At 44.4% G+C, this 19724-nt stretch overlaps 1 long non-coding RNA gene across 1 annotated transcript; it reads right to left on the reverse strand.

Moving 5' to 3' along the window:
• Window positions 1-1260: 1260 nt before the first annotated feature.
• On the reverse strand, window positions 1261-7465 carry LOC116664393. Its single transcript, XR_004320909.1, has 3 exons — window positions 7456-7465; window positions 2166-2168; window positions 1261-1415 (listed from the first exon to the last, which is right to left on the reverse strand). It is a non-coding gene; the product is annotated as an uncharacterized LOC116664393 (long non-coding RNA).
• Window positions 7466-19724: the final 12259 nt, after the last annotated feature.

The raw sequence follows: 19724 nt of genomic DNA on the forward strand, positions 1-19724 counted from the left end.
GCCACGCCATTCTGCCTTTCTCTAGAGAAAGCAAAGTGAAGAGTAAAACAGCTCTCTGAAAAGTACCAGCAACATGAAACTGTGGAGTATCAGCATCATCCACGTATTTCATTTCATGAATGTTCTCCTTGTCCTGCATTTCTGAAGTCATGCATACAGTAAACATGACTTTTTCTCTTTGTTCTCTGTATTCCAAAGGGCCCCTAAGGGCCAGGTACAGTCCTAGGCCCTCTGCATTTAAATCTCATAGCACGTGGTGGAAAGCTGATAGTTCCGTTCTGTCTGCAGGATCCTTGCCCCAGGTCACCAAGTGAGGAGGTGTGTGTGACTCTGTGGATGCACAGTCTGCTGCACCAGCCGGACACCACTCTCCCCTGCCTGTGTCCCCCTGCAGGGGCTCTGTGTCGCACTGAGCCACCCCAGCGCTCAGACTCCATCCCTGAGGCAGTTATGGCTGCTTGGCTGGGCCTAGGAACACTGTGCATTGGATGGGAATGGCTCTTAGTGATCAGCCTTTGCAAGGCAGGAACCCAGCAGAAGTCAGACCCCCGTGGGTGACCCCCAGATTCTGGAAAACCCTCTCCAGGGTTGCCTCATAGCACCGCTGGTTGCCCTAATGCCCAATGCCTCATTAAAAAAAAAAAAAAAGTCAAATAAGCAAGATGCTGCTTCATTCTGGAGGTTGGGCAGGAGCAGGAAGGATGGAGAGTCCTCAGCTGTTACTCACGGTCTGCAGTGGGCTTAGGCTGCAGCTGCTGACTTGGTCCCGCCGTCCTGGATCCTAATATGTGTGCAGTAAGCCGGCAGGGCTTCTGCCACTAAATCTTGTTTGCCAGCTTTCTTGCTGGTTAATGGTTAGAGGGGGGCCACTGGCCTTCACCATTTGGTGGTCCCCTCCCCCAAGACATTAACCAATGGGAGGCTTTTCCAGGAGATTTGAGTAAACACAGTAATGCTGTGAATTAACTTTCCTCTGCATACAGTTCCCTGAAGTTTTTTTAATATCAAAATGTGACTCGAGTTGCATCAGTGTTTGTGGTTGCCTGGTGCCAGCTGGCACAGAGGCCACAGGTGCCCTTAGTTAGTATGATGGTGCTGACATATGTGAAGAACCAGGTGCTAAGCTTGGGCTGGGAATGAATTCAGCAGGTCCTGCTTTCAAGCGGACAGTGGTTTGGTGGGAAGACAGACATGGAATTCAAGCGGACAGTGGTTTGGTGGGAAGACAGACATGGAATAAAAGCAGCCCAGAGCTTCCTGTGAATTATCCCATTTAATCTTCACGATTCTATGAAGTGGATATTATTACTACCATTCTTCTTTAGATAAGGAAATGGAGGCACATGAAGCTTAAGTGAGCTGCCCCTGAGACTCAAATCTAAGACCATTTAACTCTAAAGTCTAGCACCTTCTCTCTTCCCCACATCTTCATTCACCAGTTCTCTTTGGATTGCAGGTGACAGAGATCAAACTCAAAATGATTTAAAATAAAAAATAATATTTATTGGGTCTCCTGAAGGAGAGTTCTGAAGGGTGGAGAGAGCTTCAGGCCTGGCTGGATCCAGGGGTCCCAAGATGGTCATCAAATCTCTGTCTCTGTCTCTCTCTCTCTTTTTAAAAAATTCTTTCTTAGCTCTGCTTTCTTCTGCTTTCCTGCTTCAGTCTGTCTATGGTGGCCATTGCAGCTCCAGGTTATTTGGTTCTAACTGGTTCCTTGATATCAGAAGGAGAGAGACTCACTTTTTCTTGGTGTTCCTGTCAGTCCCCTGAAGGACATGATTGCCCATCCTTGGAGTGATAACCGTGTGCAGAAGAGCACATTGCAGATGGCCGGCTAGAGTCCTTTGCCCTCTGCTGGGTCAGTAGTGCCATTACAACCTTTCAGGTATGAGGGGACATGTTTCCGTGAGGCCTACAACTGTGTCTAGAGTTTTGGGAGCTCTTTAGTTTTATTAATACTTGTTGGTATTTTCAAGGTTTTTATTTCTTAAACCAATTTTAGAATTTCTATCTAGGAATTTACTAGTTTTCAAATCTCTGTCATATCAGTAATTACTTTTAATTTTTGTTGGGTCTGTATTTTCTTTACATATTTCCTCTCTTTTTTTTCCCATGATGAGTCTTGTTACGGAGATCTGTCCAGCTAATTAATATTCTCAAAGGACCAGCTTTTAGTTTTGTTAATCCTTATTGGTTTTTAAAAATCTATATTTCATTGCTTTCTGCCTTTTAAAATTTTTATTTTTTATCATACTTTCACAAACTCTGAATTTTTCTGTTTGCACTTTTTCTATTTTCTTGAGTTAAATGTTAAGCTTTATTGATTTTTAATATTTCTATCCATATAAATGTATTTAAAGTCAAAAGTTTTCGTCTAAATACTGACTTAGCTATGTCCCACAAATTCTTGATATTTACTATTCTCACTGTCATTTTCTTCTAAGTATTTCTTAATTTCCTTTATGGCTTCACTTTTAACCCAAGGATAGTTTTATGTCATTTCGTGTGTTTAGAATTTTGGGCTATCCGTCTGTTATTAAATTTTACTTTCATTTCATTGTGGTCAAAAAGTGTCATTTATATTACATTGAACATTTGGAACTTACCGAGGCTGTTTTTGCTATCATAAATTGTCTGTTTTTGTAAATATTCCATGTTTTCTTATAAAATAATGAGTATTATCTATTCAAGGTGTGTGTGTATGTATGTATATACATAGTGCTTAAGCTTATTTTATTCAACTCTTCAGTATCTATGTTGATTCCTTATTTATTGAACTTTCAGCTTCTCAGCAGGGAATGTTAAAATCGCCAGTCACAATTGTTCATGTATTTAGCTCTCTGTCAATTGTTGGTTAATACACGTTGAGACTGTTAAAGCTTATGTACTTTTGGTTATTATATCTTCTTGCTCTATTGTATTTTTCTTTTATTGTTGTTTCATATGACACATTTTTGTCTTCAATTCTATTTTATCTAATAAGATTGTTTTCCTAACTTTGTCTTGGTTCACTCTTGCCTGACATATTCCATCCTTTCATTACCAAACTGAACTTTCTTGTTTTATTTTTGTGTGTGTGTGTGTATATATATATATATATATATATATATATAAGCGTAGTCAGTTTAAAATGTTGTGTCAATTTCTGGTGTATAGCACAATGCTTCAGTCATACATAAACATACCTATATTTGTTTTCATATTCTTTTTCACCATAAGTTACTACAAGATATTGAATATAGTTCCCTGTACTATACAGTATGAACTTATTGTTTATCTATTTATATGTATTAGTTAGTATCTGCAAATCTCGAACTTCCAATTTATCTCTTCCCACTCCCTTCTCCCACTGGTAACCATCAGTTTGTTTTCTATGTATGTGGGTCTGTTTCTGTTTTGTAAATAAGTTCATTTGTCTTTTTTTTTTTTTATATTTCACATATAAGTGATATCATATGGTATTTTTCTTTCTCTTTCTGGCTTACTGCTCTTGGAATGACAATCTCCAGGTCCATCCATGTTGCTGCAAATGGCATTATTTTATTATTTTTTCTCGAGCCCTCTTATTTTAAGACTGTCTCATGTACACAACATTTTGTCTGATTTTTTTTTTAATTATCCAACAACAAAGGTCTCTGCTTTTCAACTGGCAAAATGAACCTGTTTGCGTTTTAATCATTGTTGTTTCAGGGCTGACATACCAGTTCATTTCAAATTTTCCATTTACTCCATGTTCTTTTTCTTTTTGTGTCTTTTACTTATTTGCATTGAAATGGTTGAATTTTCTCCCATTGGTTTAAAAGATACGCATTCTGCTTTTGGTCTTATGGTGGTTGCCCTTTACTAAAAACACTGAAAACTTCCAGCTAAGCTCCTAGCCATCCTGCAATAGAGACAAGCCATCCTGCTGTGTCTTCTGAATTCCTGTCCACAGAACCCAATGGTATAATAAACGATTGTTTTAAGCTACTACATTTTGGGATAATTTATGAGGCCACATTACCTAGAACAGGTTTTGGTTCCTGGAAGTGGATGTTACATAAAAAAGCCTACAAATGTGGCCATGGTTCTGGGATCAGTTGGCAAATGGGAGTTGGAAAGGCCTTATAGAGGCTGTGGCTGTCCGGTGGTCCTTGAGGAGAGCTTCAAGGAAAGTGGGGACCAGGTCAGGGGATGCTTAGAGGAAGAGGATCTTTATTATGAAGGTGGAAGATTTAGCAACATTGTCACTTGTGGAAACGTGAAAATAGAAAATGTGACAAAACTGGTGGCTGATGAGATTTCCAGGCAAACTGTTGAAGGTGTGTTCCAGCTTCTTCTTGCTCCTTAGAGTAAAGTATGAGAGGAGATAGAAAAGCTTAAAATTTTTTGTTATGTATAAAAGAGCCAGGACTTTCTAGGTTAAAATGATAACACAGTTTCTCCTTCTTAGCCAAGGATGTTGCCTTCTGAGAAGTGCCTGTTTCAGTAAGATTGAGCAGAAGTGCCTGCTTATATCAGATTGTCTTTTTCTTAGTGATTGGGAGGCTTGCCAGTTAGATGGGGGGCCGTGTGTGTGTGTGTGTGTGTGTGTGTGTGTGTGTGTATATAGTGCAAAATAGTTTGTCCAAGTTTGTGGTTTTTTCACTCTCTTTTACATAATCTTTTGATGAACGTAATTCATGATGGAGTCCAATCCTTCCATTTATTCTTCCACAGTCAGTGTAGCTTACGTCCTGCTTACAAAATCTGTGCCAACTTCAATGCCCTGAGACGTATTTTCTTACAGGGATTTAATTGCTTTAGTTTTCGCATTTAGATCTGCAATCCATCCAGATCTGATTTTGTGTGTATGGTGTGAAGTAGGGGTCAAATTTATCTTTTTCCATATGTATGTTTACACCACTTCGTGACAACAAGGGAGCTTGCTCTTTAAAAGTGTAATGCTCAAAGAGGACAGAATATGTCACCTCTTGAAGGAGATTAAAGCAATGTGGCATCTGTAATGGTGTGATTTCTGAGAAGAAGGTGGTGATTCTTGGAGAGCTTTGGCAAGGAACTCCTCCCAGGCTTTGAGGTGACCCCTGAAAGGCCAGCAAATCATTACCCATAACTTACTCAGTGTTGTGCCTGGGTCCATAACTGGAGGGACATTATAGGGACAGTTGACAAAACTGGAACATGGATGGTACATTAAAGGAAAGTATTGTACTGATGCTAAATTTCCTGAAGTTAATAGCTTTACTGAAAAAATAATATCCCAAATTCTTAGGAAATATACATGGAAGTAAAGGGTCATGGTGTATATAATTTACTCTCAAATGATTCTTTAAAAAATATATATATATATACACACACACACACACATATACATATATACACACATGGTGTTACTGTGAAGACTGGGTGGAACTGTGAGCCTAGCACAGCAGAGGGCACCTGGTAAGGCCTCATTCAAGAGAACCATTGGTAGAATTTTATTTCTCTGGTGCCCACCAGGTACTGGATTCTGCTTAGATGGTACCTGACTAGAAGGCCTTTTTCTTTAATCATCAACCTCTTAACCCCTTAAATTTTTTTTAGAAAAATAATTTTTTTAAAATAGGAGAACATTTTTCAGAAGCACTGTTGAGTCAGACATCCATCCGTTCACCGCATGTTCCCTGAACCGCTGGTCTGTGCCCACGGGGCCCTGGCTAGTGGCCTCCAGGTGAGTGGGACCAGGTCCCTGTTTACCAGAAGGCCCCCTTCAGTTGTTCCCTCTGGGCCAGTCACTGCTGCACATGGGTCTTATTTGGGAAAGGTGTATCCATCTCTCAGGCTTCACCCCCCAATCCAGGGATGCGCTTCTGGCGGAAGCCTCTACTCCTCCTCTGAAATCACCCCGCTACAGATGCGTTGCTCTGGATTCCTCTTCCCCAGCTCTGCCAGCCACAGAAGCTGTGACCAGGAGGCTTGCTCAAGGCCTCGTAACTTCTCCAGCTTTGTGGATTAGTGCCCTCTGAATCCCGTCTCCAGGAAAACAGAGCCCTTGCCCGGCATGAGACAGGTCACGTCAAGCCAGAAAACTGCAGTGATCAGGCTCGCCCTGCATGGCCTTTGCTGAGCCGTGGCTGGCTGTTTACCTGAGGAATCGTGACCTGTGTTGGCAGAAATGGATGCCAACCTGTACTTATGGCCAGCATGGGGGTGGTGTGAGTAGGTTGGGCTAAATCTCCGGCTTCAGAGGCTAGACCGGAGCTGGCCCTTGCTGGTCCTAGCTCCTGTCACTGTTGTGGGTCAGGGGAACTGCCTGACTCCCTCTCCTGCAGCCCTGCAGGCTCTCATCACTGGGGCCACCTGTCCAACCTGCAGCCGTGTGCAAAGCACTGGGCACAGGGTCTGGCCCCTAGTGAGGGTGGTAGGTGGCATTTACTGAGCCCTTGCTCAGTGCCAACTCCGCTGTTTCGTGGATATTGACCTCTTTGATCCTCACAAGAACCTTACCGGTACCGGGTGAGTATTATTATCATCCAGGATATCTTGGCAGTCAAGAGTATGGACTCTGGGTTTGAATCCAGACTTTAGCTGTGTGCCATTGGGCAAGTTACTAAGCTCTTTATGCGTCATCTGAGAAATGGAGGTCCTAGTATCTAGAACGTTTTTAGGTTGTTATGAAGTTTGCATGAGGGGCCTGGAGTTGGTTTTGCCTGGCTGGCCACCAGGCTGCTTCTTCCCCATGACTTCCTGAGCCAGGTCACAGGCGATCGTGCCAGTGGGGTCTGGGGCAATTCCGCACGCTCTGGGGACTCCAACACTGTGGCCATGAATGGGAGAGTGGACTTCCCGGTAGAGAGGCTAGCCCCCCAGTGTGTGGGTGGCCATGAGCAAGCTGCTGGAGGGGACGGCTGCCCTGCTCTTGCTCGTGGGCTGGTGGGAACCGAGCCGAGGTCAGTCTCCGGAGCACCTGGACCACCTTCTCCGCGGGGACGGCTCCAACCAGCCTGAACCGGCTGCTTGGGGACAACAAAGGTGCTTTGTGGCCAGAACATTGACCTGGGGCTCCGGGAAGCAGCCAGGCCTGCAGCCAGCACACCCCTAGCTCCGTGCCCCACTGTACATTTTTAAAGACATAATGCTATTGAACACAATAGACTATGATGTAAACATAGCTTTTGTATGCCCTGGAAAACCAAAAAAATTTGGTGCGACTCACTTTATTGCAACGCTTGCCTGATTACAGTGCTCTGGAACCGAACCCACAATATCTCCAAAGTGTACCCAGATTGCTGTTCCCATTTGGCAGACTGGGAAGCTGTGGCAGAGAGAGGTTAGAATGTTACCGAGTCCAAGCTGTGCTGCTCACCCCAGGGCAGGTCAGTAAATTGAGAGATGAGGTGCTGGGGCAAGGAACAGTGACTATTTGGAAAGACAGCAGACCAAGAAGGTGGTCCTAAAGAACCATGTTCCCCAAGTTAGAATTCAGGCTTCTTTTACATCAGAAGAGGAGGGGGTGTGGCTGGTTGCTGTAAACTTCTTGGCTGGCCAGACCCTGGTGGGGGTGTGATGACCCTTTGTTCTTACAGCTGTCCACGTAAAATAAATGTTATTTTCTGTAAAAGTGTTAAACCTTTAAAGGTCAAGCCTGGGAGGCAGAGGCCTTGAGAACGGGTTATCCTGTGTATTTCAGGGAATAGGCAACATCCTTTTACGGAAGGTGCAGAGCCAGCATGACTAAGCAAAGGCCACAGTGCACAAAGGTTAGAGCTAAAGGAATAGATCCGATTTGGAATCGGGTTTGTTCTCTGTTACCAGAAGCCTTACCTAAAGTCACACTGTTAAGTAGAGGAATCAGAATTAAGTACCTTACAGATGCCCTGGCCACAAAGGTCCGCTGCCTCCTCTCTTTCTCATTCCTTCCCTGCCTCACGTCCCACATTAAAAGCAGAGGTTATGGGCGCTCTTGTCTTAGTCCTGAGGAAATCTGCAAGGTGGTTGTGGGGAGAGGGCCGATGGGGGCGCCGGGTCAGCGCGTGGAGGCGGTGTGGATGCCCCTGTGGGTCCAGGTGTGGCCAGTGAATTCACAAGTGGGCAGTACCTGAAAGAGCCTGAGGAACATGGGACAGGACCGGCCGGCTCGTGCGGGAGAGAGAGGTGATTAGACACGCCTACTGACACCGGCTGGTTATCAACAAGGGGAAGAGAAGGCCAGGCTGTTGAAAAACAGGACATTTTCTCTTACCCGCATCTGGCTCCTTGGTTCCAAGGACACAGCCATGCAACAAGACAGTTTGTGTTCCACAACTGCTGCATCCGTCCCAAGAACATACTCCAGTCTCTCTCTCTCTCTTTTTGTCTCTTTCCCACCAAAGTTTCTGTTTTAGGGCTGAGCTCTTTGGGAGGAAAGAGACAGTGGTAGAGGCTGACTGGCACCGGAATGAAGATAAGGATGGCGGAGGCTTCCGATAAAAGAGCCCGCGGCCCCGCAGAAACTGGAGCTGTCTCAACCGGCTACCTGGCTGACGGCTCCCCGCCTAAGCCTTTTCTTTTTTGCTTTATCCCCCCTCTCAGCAACAAAGCAACTCTTTTTTTTTTTTTTTTTTTTTTTTCACTTTGTCCCTCTGCCTCTACTGAGAATTCTTTCTCAATTGGCAGGCAAGGGCCCACACATTTGGCGCTGACACAGGCACCCCCAGGAGACGCCTTCAGGGGCTGGGGCTGAGTCCCAGCTCTGCCTCATGCTCTTTCCTTCTTCTGTGACCTTGGACAAGTCACTTGACTTCTCTGAGCCTCAGTTTCCTAAATCCCTGCCTTCCCTGAGGGCAGAGGAAGCAGGAGATCAGAATCAAGACATTAAAAGAGAAACTGTCACAGCCTTTCAGTCTGTCAGACCTGTCTCCAGTCTCACTCCAGCCAAATGCTGATTATGTGACTTTGGCAAATCCACCCCTAGCAGATCTCAACTTTCTGGCTCGTTAAATAAGGTGAAGAATTGTGCCCACCAAAGAGAGTTATTTTGGTGATGAGTGGAAATAATTAATGGAATGTATTTAACACATGGTGGTCAGTGAATTTCTCTTGTCAATGAAAAATTAATCAGAAGTGAAGCTAAAAAGACATTGAAAATTTTAGTTGAGCCACGCTGAGGATTATAACCTGAGAGACAGTCTTTCAGAGAGCTCTGAGGACCGTTCCACCTGTTAGAGGTCAAGGCAGAGTTGTGCAAGTTTTTGAGACCAAGGGTGATACATCAAAGTAACATACTGACAGTTTACATAATCCAACAAGGTGAGATCCTGACCCCAGACTGAGAAAGGAATGTTATCTCTAAAGGGAGGAAATTGCTTTTTTTTTCCTTTTTTTTTTGATTCCATATATGAGTGATATCATATGGCATTTTTCTTTCTCTTTCTCTGCCTAATCATTAGGGTATGATCTATCCCACCCCCACCTCCCAGGTCATGACCTAAAGACAGAAGCTGCGGCGGCTGAGAGAGTGGCTGTTGAAATGGGCTTATTTCATGCAGGAGTGGGGAGAGCAGGGGTCCTACCTTAGCAGGAGGGTCTGAGTCCATGTGTCACAATTCTCTTTTAATTTAATTTAATTTAATTTAACTTAATTTGATTTTTTATCCTTTTTTTTATTGACATGTAGTTGATTTACAATGTTAGTCTCAGGTGTACAGCAAAGCAATGCAGTTATACATATACATACATGTATATATATTTTTTCAGTTTCTTTACCATTACGGCTCATTGCAAGAAATTGAATATAGTTCCCTGTGCTATACAGTAGGTCCTTGTTGTTTAAATATTCAAAATTCTCTTTCATCAGAGCCTCTTCTGTCTCCCTGGCCTTCCCTGTGTCGAGAAGGATGAAGACTGAGGTGGTGTTGCAGCTGTGGTGCGAGCGGAGGACGTGGCTGTGCAGGTTAGAAACCCGGGAGCTGGAAGCAGCCCAGCCACTGCATGTGGGCCCCGGGGTCTTGGCTCCCTCGCCCCCTGAGAACGGTCTGATCTCAGTGAGCTTTGGGTCAAGGAGGGTTTCCCATTTTCCTGATGAGAGAGATGGCAAGTATTAGAGGAGACCACCAGTGTTCAAGGTGGAGAGCACTGGGTGTCAGATATTTCATTCATTTGGGAAATACTTGGGAAGGGGATGCTATGCACCAGGCATCGTTCTTGGTGTGGGCAATACAGTCATGCATGAGAGACCCCCAACCATGTGGAGCTTGTATATTGGGGGGAAACAAGGGACAAGATAAGTAAGGAAAAGTATGTTAGATGGTGATAAATTCTAAAGAAAGAAACAAAGCAAGAAGAGATAGGAAGCATCAGGGAAGGAGAGTTATAGTTTTATATAAAGCTTCACTGAGAAGGTGACGGGGAGTGAAGCCCTAACAGAGAAGGCAGTGAACCATGGCGTGTCAGGGAGGCTGTCCCAGGGAGCGGGACTGGCTTGTGCAAAGGGCCAGTGGCAGCAACGGGTCTGGTATGTTCAAGGGATATTGGGAAGCTGGTGTAGCTGGAGCAGAAGGAGTGAGGGAGAGGGTAGTGGGAGGTGAGGCCAGAGAGGGAAAGGGGCCCATCAGTTTCCTCCTGTGTAAACTGAGGGTAATAACATCTACCTTATTAGATTCAGTGAGATGCTCTGAGTGAAGCCTGGGCACAATGCCTGGTACATAGTAGTTGCTCAGTAATCACTAGTTGTTAATTTTATTATTACAGTGCTCACTGCAACTCTACTAAATATAAATAAATTGTTCTAACACTTATTTTTTTTAATGGCTTTATTGTGGTATGATTCCTGTACAGTAAACTATACATATTTCAGATGTACAAGCTGATGAATTTTGATAGCTGTATACACCTATGAAACCACCACCACCAAGATAGCTAACATTTCCATCACTCCACAAGAGGTGCACATTTTGAGTTCCCAATTTATCCCTTCCCACTCCCTTTCCCCCCTGGTAACCATAAGTTTGTTCTCTATGTCTGTGAGTCAGTTTCTGTTTTGTAGATAAGTTCATTTGTGTCCATTTTTTTGATTCCACATACAAGCAATATCGTACGGTATTTTTCTTTCTATTTCTGACTTGCTTCACTTAGAATGAGAATTTCCAGGTCCATCTATGCTGCTGCAAATAACATTATTTTATTCTTTTTTAGGGCTGAGTAGTATTCCATGGTATATATACCACATCTCATTTATCCAGTCATCTGTCGATGGACATTTGGGTTGCCAACACTTACTTTTTAATTTAAGAATATAGGGTAGATATATTTCACTAATTTGTCAGTAAGTGTGTATCACGTCACTATTTTACTGATTATATACATTGGGTAGTAAGGATCTACTTAACTATAAATTATTGAATCATCTTCTATGCATGAGTGTTGATTTTTCCCCTCTCTGGACTCACCTCCCACTACCCTCTCCTTCACTCCTTCTGCTCCAGCTACACCAGTTTCCCAATATCCCTTGAACATGCCAGACCCATTGCTGCCACTGGCCCTTTGCACAAGTCAGTCCCTCTCCCTGGGATAGCCTCCCTGACACACCATAGTTCACTGCCTTCTCTGTTAGGGCTTCACTCCACTTCACCTTCTCAGTGAAGCTTTATATTTTATATCAGGTGTCTAGGAAAATTCAAAATATGCATGCCAATTTCATAAATGAACTCTATGGACTCTCTCACATTTTGATATGTGTACAAAGATATTCGTGGCACATATCAAAATTTTCCTAGACACTGTTAATTAGCCGTTCAAACAATCTGCACCAATTATGCTCCTACAAACACCGGGTAAAAATGTGTACTCCTCTACGCTCTTTCTGATGTTGAATATTGGCATCGTTTTATTTTTGATTGTCTAATAGGTGGAAATAGCCTTTCATGGTCCTTTATTTTTGTTGTTCTATTGTCTTTTTTCCTCTTGAGCAGGTTGTAGGAAATTCTTGTATACATAAGGGATGTTAAACCTTTGTCATGAATATTACAACCATTTTCTCTCGTCCCTCTGTCATTTGTCTTTTAACCTTGGTCATCGTATCTTTCGTTGTAAAGAACTGTTAACATTTTGTGTACTCTGATCCGCCAGTGTTGTCCTGCTGATGAAATCCTTCCCTGTCCCCAGTTATAAACAGCCACATGCACCATTTCTTCTGGTATTTTTGGAATTTCATAATTTTATGTTTAGCTCTTTAATCTATTTTAAATTTAATTTGCATTTGGTGTGAAGGAAGACTACCAGTATCCCATTCCCCCAGTACAGGAGACAATAGATTGAACTGGTAGCACTTATGAATGAAACCAAATTTTCCTCATGGATTTGAAAACCCATCATTGTCATATATAAAATTCCATTTATCACAGATTTTTCTAGACGTTTTATATCCTCCCATGCATATACCTGCCTTTTTTCCCCACCAGTACCATATTGTTTAACTGTTGTAGCTTTTAAAATACATGAGGTCTTTTGCAAGGCAAATCATTTTTTTTTCCTTTTTCAAAAATCATCAACTTTTTTTTTTTTTGTGGATTTATTCCACCAGATGAATTTTAGAATCAGTTTGCCAAATTGAAAGAAAAAGTCCAAATAGGATTTCAATAAGAACTATTCATTTGAGGGCAAATAGCTCTTTAAAAGTGAATCTGTTAAGCCAGGTACAGCTCTCTAATAATTTAGACCTTTTAAAAGTAACTTTTTCCATACTGTTCTTTCTTTTCCTGTTACACCAGGATTCCATACTGTGTAGTATATTTGCACACATTGTTTTGGCTGTTGCTGCTGCTGTAAATGAACCCTTAGAGATGAGCTCTCTGCCTCTACTCGCTCTGATTGGTCTGGAGCAGGCAACCGGTCCAGGACAAACAGACTCGTCCTTCAGAATTTGTCCTTGGGACTGAGCAAGTCTGCCCCTGTGGCTGACTTCTCTGTCCTGCGAGCGGAAGAACAGCGCTGTTTGTCATCACTTGGATGGGACAAAGAGAGAGGGGTGGGAAGGGTTAGGCAGGCTCCGTGAGAGATGGAGAGAGAGGACTCCTAGGTTTCCCACGTATTCAGGTCCAGTGTCAGGCAGGAGCGGACGCCAGGCCATCCCTCCCCTCTCTTCTGCTCTGGTCATCAGTCTCTCCACCTCTGGAGTCCCACGCATAGCTGTTTATGATTTGGTAAAATAAGCACCCTTATTCTAAACAAGTCACTAAAGGAAACCTGGGGGAAGAGGTGGGAGTGGAAGACACTGATCCCCCATTTCTTAAACATGTTAAGAGTCTGAATTCACCTCTGGGACAATGGGGAAGTCCATGAAGCCAGTAACACCAGTAGTGAGCGCTTATGTGCTCAGGGCTAAACTCTTTACAAGTCGAAATTAGATGAAATACTGTACGTGCTCGTGCACCTAGTAAGTGCTCAGCAAAAGCTGGCTCTTCCCAGTACTGAGAGTGGTATCTTTTCTGTGGGCTATTCTTTGCCAGCCCCCTGCCCAGATCCATCATCTGTCCTTCTCTGCCGTGTTCTGGGCTGTGAGAGGTGGGCTCCTCTGCACGGTACTGCTGGCTCTCCTGGCCACTGACTTCTTGGGTTTGGTGGCGGGCGGGAGTCCTGGGCAGGAGGAGAGAGAGGGCGAGGTGCTTATTCCCATCCCTCCTGGCTTCCGTTCCATGCCTCTGGAGCAGCTGCGTCCCTCCACCCGCTCAGACCCTTCCAGGCAGCCCCTCCTTCCAGGATTCCTTCTCTCACTACTTCTTCCCCTTGCTCCTTCGTCTCTGGGCAAGTGAGAGCAACCTGGTTTTGCTAAGCTCTGGGTGTCTCACCAAACAACCTCCGTGTTTTTCCCTTCAGCCTTCCCACATCTTTCTACATAGTCTCTTCATGGACGTCTCATCCTTTGAACCACTGAGGGGACTCTGAGCAAGACTCCGTTCAGCCTCACAACAACCCCTGCAAAAATAATAGTCTCAGGGAGGTGAAGTGGCTTGTTCAAGGTTCACAGCTAGCCAGTGACTGAGCCAGGATTCGAGTCCAGGACTGTTGCCTCCAAAGGCTTGATCGTACTCTCGGCTAGCACGCTCTTTCAGAGCGAGGGGACTCCCTACCGTAAGACCCCCCTGCATGTGAGCCCTGGATGGCCAGTGCTGCTGCTCCGCTCCCTCCCCTTAAAGCCACCCCCCAGCCCACAGCTTACAAGGAGAGCTCCTCCTCAGCTAGTGACCGGGAGCCCTGGGGACCGGACATGAGGTTAGAGGAAGGTCATTTTTACTTACAGTCACTAGGAATCTGATGAATCCACAGCACCCTCAAGGCTGGCCCTCACGGGCACCTGTCCTGGGCTGAGGAGTAGAGCGGGCAGCCAACATCAACAGATGATTCTGACCAGGGGTGTGGAAACACATAGAAAAGTCAGTTTGTGCCCTCCCCAGGCAAATATGCCAGCTCTCAGCCCACTGCACCACCTTCATTTGGGTGCATAGTGTGCAGTGCTCACTGGTACACGAGGAACTAGTGGAAAAGGAACTGCTGATCTGACTGACCTGACCAAGGAGGTTGGCCTCACTACACTGCAACAGATGCTGAGGAGAAGGGACAGATGTCACATTCTGGGGGGAAAGTGTTTTCCAGTCCTCCCATCCATCCATCCTCTCATCCATCCATCCTCTTATCCACCCATCCTCCCAACCATCCATCCTCCCATCCATCCATCCACTTCTGAAGCACTTGCTATATGCTTAACCTTGGATGGGCATTAAGGGGGGACTTAGAGTAATTGTATCGCTGCCTTCAGGAGGACTGTCTCACTTGAGGCTATGGTTGCCTGCTGCCTCCATACTCAGATTCCTCGGGGTTGGGTAGTGGGGTGTATAAAACTCTGGACTGAGGAAACCCTGAGTTGACAAAGTTTATGTTGAATGAACAGAATTCAACTAGGGTTAACTAAGGTTAAGCTTCCTCCAGGCAGAGTAGATTCTTGAGTACTCAGTGGAGGCTTCTGTAAGGATGTGGACTTGAGCTGATTCTGAAGGATGGGCAGGATTTGGGCTCAGCAACCTCTGAGCAGTGTCCCAAGTAGGCTCAGAGTCCATCGTGGTCACACTGCGTTCCTTCACTTTGTTATCCCCCTTTGATCTCCGTTTGGACTTCTTCGGGGAATGAACGTTATCTTATTTCTCTGTACAAAAGCCCAAGGACCGACAGATCAATGTAGAAATAGTATTGACAATACTAGTGATACATGCAAAGATAGCAGAGAATCTTATTTATTTGTTACTTGTCTTCCAGGTGGTAGGATACGTGCTATGTGCTTAAGTGACTCCCTGGGGAGGCATTAGTCCCATCCTGCTGATGAGCTCAGGAAAGATTGAGTAACCTGTTCAAAAGCAAACAGGTTGTAGAGACTGAGGCTGGCTTGGCACGCAAAGCTATGTGGCACCCAGACGTACAGTCTGCTGTAACAGGTGACTTTCCTGGGAATGGGCGCATTCCGAGGTTGCTGGCAGAGTGCTTTGAAGGCTCAGTTTTGAATGTTGAAAAGAAAGTTATTCCTATGGCACTGGTTTGAAGCTGATATCTATAAACACACACAGAGTTAGTTTTTTTTTTTCTTGGTTTAATAATTTGTACTAGAGTTTCTTTGGACTTACTTTCTTGTGATGAAATGACCAACGGTTTTTTCTGATACATCAATTTCAAGCAATTGGTAAGAGCTGCCTGGGAGACTGAGTTGAAAGGGCAAAGACTCCATCTTTCTGTGTGAGAGTGCCTTAATCCATTAACCATGACTGCCTTGGGCATGCACAGAGGAAGCCTGCTTAGTTAAAATAAGGCGTTATCCAAATCTAGGATGCTGGTGAAGATGTTGGGTATTTAGTCTGGAATTAGGGGATGTGGAGCAGTAGGACGACTCAAAATGTTAAGACCCCAAAGAGTGGAACGTAACAAATAACTACCCCATGAAAATCTTAAAGGATGCAAAATGAAGTCATGTCTAGCTGAGAGAGGAATCAGGCCCAGAAAACATAGGAACTGAAAGGCATTTTAGAGATCTTCTGTGACAGGATGGCCACCTTGGATCTTTCATAGCGGTTCCTGGAGTATTAGCCTGACAAGGATTCTGAGGCTGTGCCGCATTCAGGTATCTTCATTCAAGATGGAAATGGAGCTGTGGTTGACTGATGATGTCTGCTGAGGATGTGAGATTGGAAGGAGTTGCCCATGGCCACCCGCTTGCCATTTTTATTCCAGTCTAACATTCTCATTGTGCAGAAGACGACGAGTTGGGGAGAGGTAGCAGGGACTTACCAAAGGTTACACATCCCAGGAAAATCTGAGAATTAGAATCCTCTCTCATGCCTCATGAACATGTGTTCTTCTACTTCACTGTACATTTTCTCAGAACTAACAAGAAATCATAGCCAATTTTCACAGTGGCTGTTGGAAATAAATGCCAGATATCAGCCAAGGGTTGATTTTGACATCACAGTCCTGCTGACCTTCACCTGCAAACATTTGTTTATTGAACAAACAAGCCTTTGAGCCTGTTTATTGGTATTCAGGAGGCTTATCTCATCCTGCCTCTGTATTTTCACCCTTTTTGCTTGGGCACCTACTATGTACATAGAGCTTTATATGTAACACTTTACTTAATCCTCCCAACAACCTGTGTCTTTGTGAATGAGAAAGTTGAGTTCAAGTGGCTAACCCAGGATGATGCAGCTGTGAGTCATCAGTGCCCAGACCAGAACCCAGACTTCAACCGCTCTTTTGCCTTACCTGGTTCCTTGGGTTCCTGTGGATTCTTAAACAACCTTGTCTTGTATCTTTATTTGTGTTATAGCATTGGATGTTAAAAGTCAACAGTGGCAAGGACAGGGAATATAGCTCAGTAGTAGAGCCTATTCTTGGTGTGCACAAGGTCCTGGGTTCAATCCCCAGTGCCTCCATAAAGGGAAAAAAATTTAAAATAAGAAAAAAAAATCAACAGTGGCAAAAGCTCTTTGCTTATAGCTCCATTATAATTGGCCTTTGTCCCTTTATAGCTGACATTAATTGGCCTTTAAATCCCAAAGGGCAATGACTTCTTTTCATTATGACTTTAATTTCTAAGGCAAACTGAGCCCGTGGTCAGTTCTTAGCTGCTCAAACCTTTCAGTAGGAAGTCTCTCTCCTACAACATTGCCAAAAGCTTTCCTTGCAACTTGTGTCTACTCTGGGAGTTCAAGCTGGTGATTAAGTCATTGCCAGCCCTCAGGGCGCCTCCCTCTGTGCAGACTAGGACATGCATTGCTTTGCTCAGGCAGCCATAACTTAGGTGCCTTAAACAACTGAAATGTATTGTCTCACCATTCTAGAGGCTAGGGGTCTGAAATCAAGCTTCCGGCAAGTTTGGTTCCTTCTGAGGGCTGTGGGGGAGGGTTTCTGTTCCCTGCCCTTCTCTTTGGTGTGTAGATTAACCACCTTCAAGCTCTCCTGGTGTTCTCACTGTATCTTCAACCCACCTCCCCTCTCTGTGTCCACATTCTTAAAGGGACACCACTCATATTGGATTAGGGCTCAGCCTAATGACCTCATTTTAAGTTGATTACCTCTATAAAGACCGTATCTCCAAATGAGGTCACATTCTGAGCTACTGAGGGTTAGAACTTCAATATATAAAATTTGGGAGTCGGGTGGGGAGACACAATTCAACCCCTAATAGCATCTCTTTGGCCCATGCATAACTGATGAGGAGCGGTATTCCACTCAGCCCACCCCCAAGCATTTTGTTATGACGGTTTTAAAACAGAGCATATTGGGGAGATTTTTACACTGGGCAGTTTAAACCTTTTTTTTTTAATTTAATTTTTAATGGAGGTATAGTCAGTTTACTATGTTGTATCAATTTCTGGTGCACGGTGTAATGTTTCACTCATACACATACATACATGTATTAGTTTTCATATTCTTTTTCATTAGGTTACTACAAGTTATTGAATATAGTTCCCTGTGCTATACAGAAATTTGTTTTTATCTATTTCATATATAGTAGTGAAAATTTGCAAATCTAGAACTTCCAGGTTTAGCTCTTCCCGCCCCCTTTCCCCTTGGTCACCATAAGTTCGTTGACTATGTCTGTGAGTCTGTTTCTGTGGACAATTTAAATCTACCACCTAGAATCTACCATGAACATTTTAATATGCTTGTTTTATCACATACTACCTGGAGTCAGAGCATTTTTATTCAAATTAAAAAGAGCATCTTTTAACCAGATGGATATCACCACATGGCAGGGTACACCACTTGGCGAGTGGAGCTGGGATGGATTTCAGGTCCCACAATATATCTGCCAGCATCCGTGTACAGTGCACAACCTGTACCTCCATCCTTATTGACCCTGAAGACAATCCTCTGAAGAAGCAGCAGGGCAACAGAGTATCTACAAAGCCCTTGCTTCTTTTTACAAATAAGTCTATAAAGCAAAATGATTCCCTGAACTTACATGAAACTCACACGCAGAACAGTGTGTAGCCCAGGACTCCACGTGGTTGGCACTTAGGACAAGGTGGTTGAATGCAAGAATGATTGGTTGACTGAATCTACTTCTTCATAAACTTAGTTTATGTGAACAGCGATTAGGAATCAAAAATGTGTCCAGACTCCAAAGGCAGGGAGTGCCTACCGGGGAGAAATGCATTCTTCTTAGAAGCAGCTCTGATGGTACAGTTACTGAAAGGGCACAAGATGACAATTGTCCTGAAGGCCACTGGTTGGCTGTTCGTGCTGCTTCTGCTGAGTCCCTACTCACATTCAGCCCCCTACCTGGTACTGCCCTGACCTGGGAGGAATGTTCCCCAACATGTAGCCCCAGGGGATTAAACCTGCATATTTGAGCAGGACTCAGCAAGATCACAATCTAAGACCAAGTGAGTATTGTTGAAGATCTAGCCAACAACTTGAGCAAAACAATGTTTATCAGGGCAGTGACTTCAGGGATTTCTGATGCTCCCCCAGACTGGAGACTGAGTTAATATTAACAGGCCCAAGGTGATGTGAGCTTGTGTAATCGGGGCCTGGGCACCTCCTCCCTGGCTGACAATCCTGTTTGTCCACTCTGTTGCACTTCAGCTGCCCTTACAGTTAAAGCCCAGGGAGGAGGTTGATGGGCTGGGTCTCTGGGCAGCAGCATGTGATGCCGTCGCTCTGAACCAAGAATGTCAGATGCTGCCCTGCTGCATCAGTGGATGCCTGAGTCTCAGAGTGCAGGGGCATCTTGTGTTTGAATCACTGTCTCTGGGCACAAGGACATTTTAGCCCAGAAGGGGCCAAAGTTCTGTGCGATGAGAGGGTTAGCTCCCAGATCTCCTTACACCTCATCTCACCCTGCCAACCAATTCCCCGCTACTGCCCGGGGAAGCTAACTAAATGAAAACGTGCCATTGCCACCATGCCCACTCAAGGGCCTCTCGCCCACAGCAGCATTTTGACAAGTGTATTCCATGGAACCCTAGCGATGACTTGTAAAAAAAAAAAGTGTGTTCTGTAACCAGATAAGTTTGGGAAACACTGCATCTTTTCTCTCCCACTTGGGTGGTGACACTTGAAAAAAGCTGAGAAGTCCCCCAGTCAATACAAGTCCAGAGTTTTCCAAACCCATTTCACCAAGGAACATCCCCGCACTCTGTAATAAAACGACCCCAGGGAAATGCCTCAAGGATAATGTCCCTCTTCAGGCCCAGGGCCCTGCTTCTCTCTCTAGGATAGACTTGCCTCCCTGAACGTCCACT

Source organism: Camelus ferus, chromosome 6 (assembly GCF_009834535.1).
Source record: "Camelus ferus isolate YT-003-E chromosome 6, BCGSAC_Cfer_1.0, whole genome shotgun sequence".
Classification (NCBI taxonomy): domain Eukaryota; kingdom Metazoa; phylum Chordata; class Mammalia; order Artiodactyla; family Camelidae; genus Camelus; species Camelus ferus.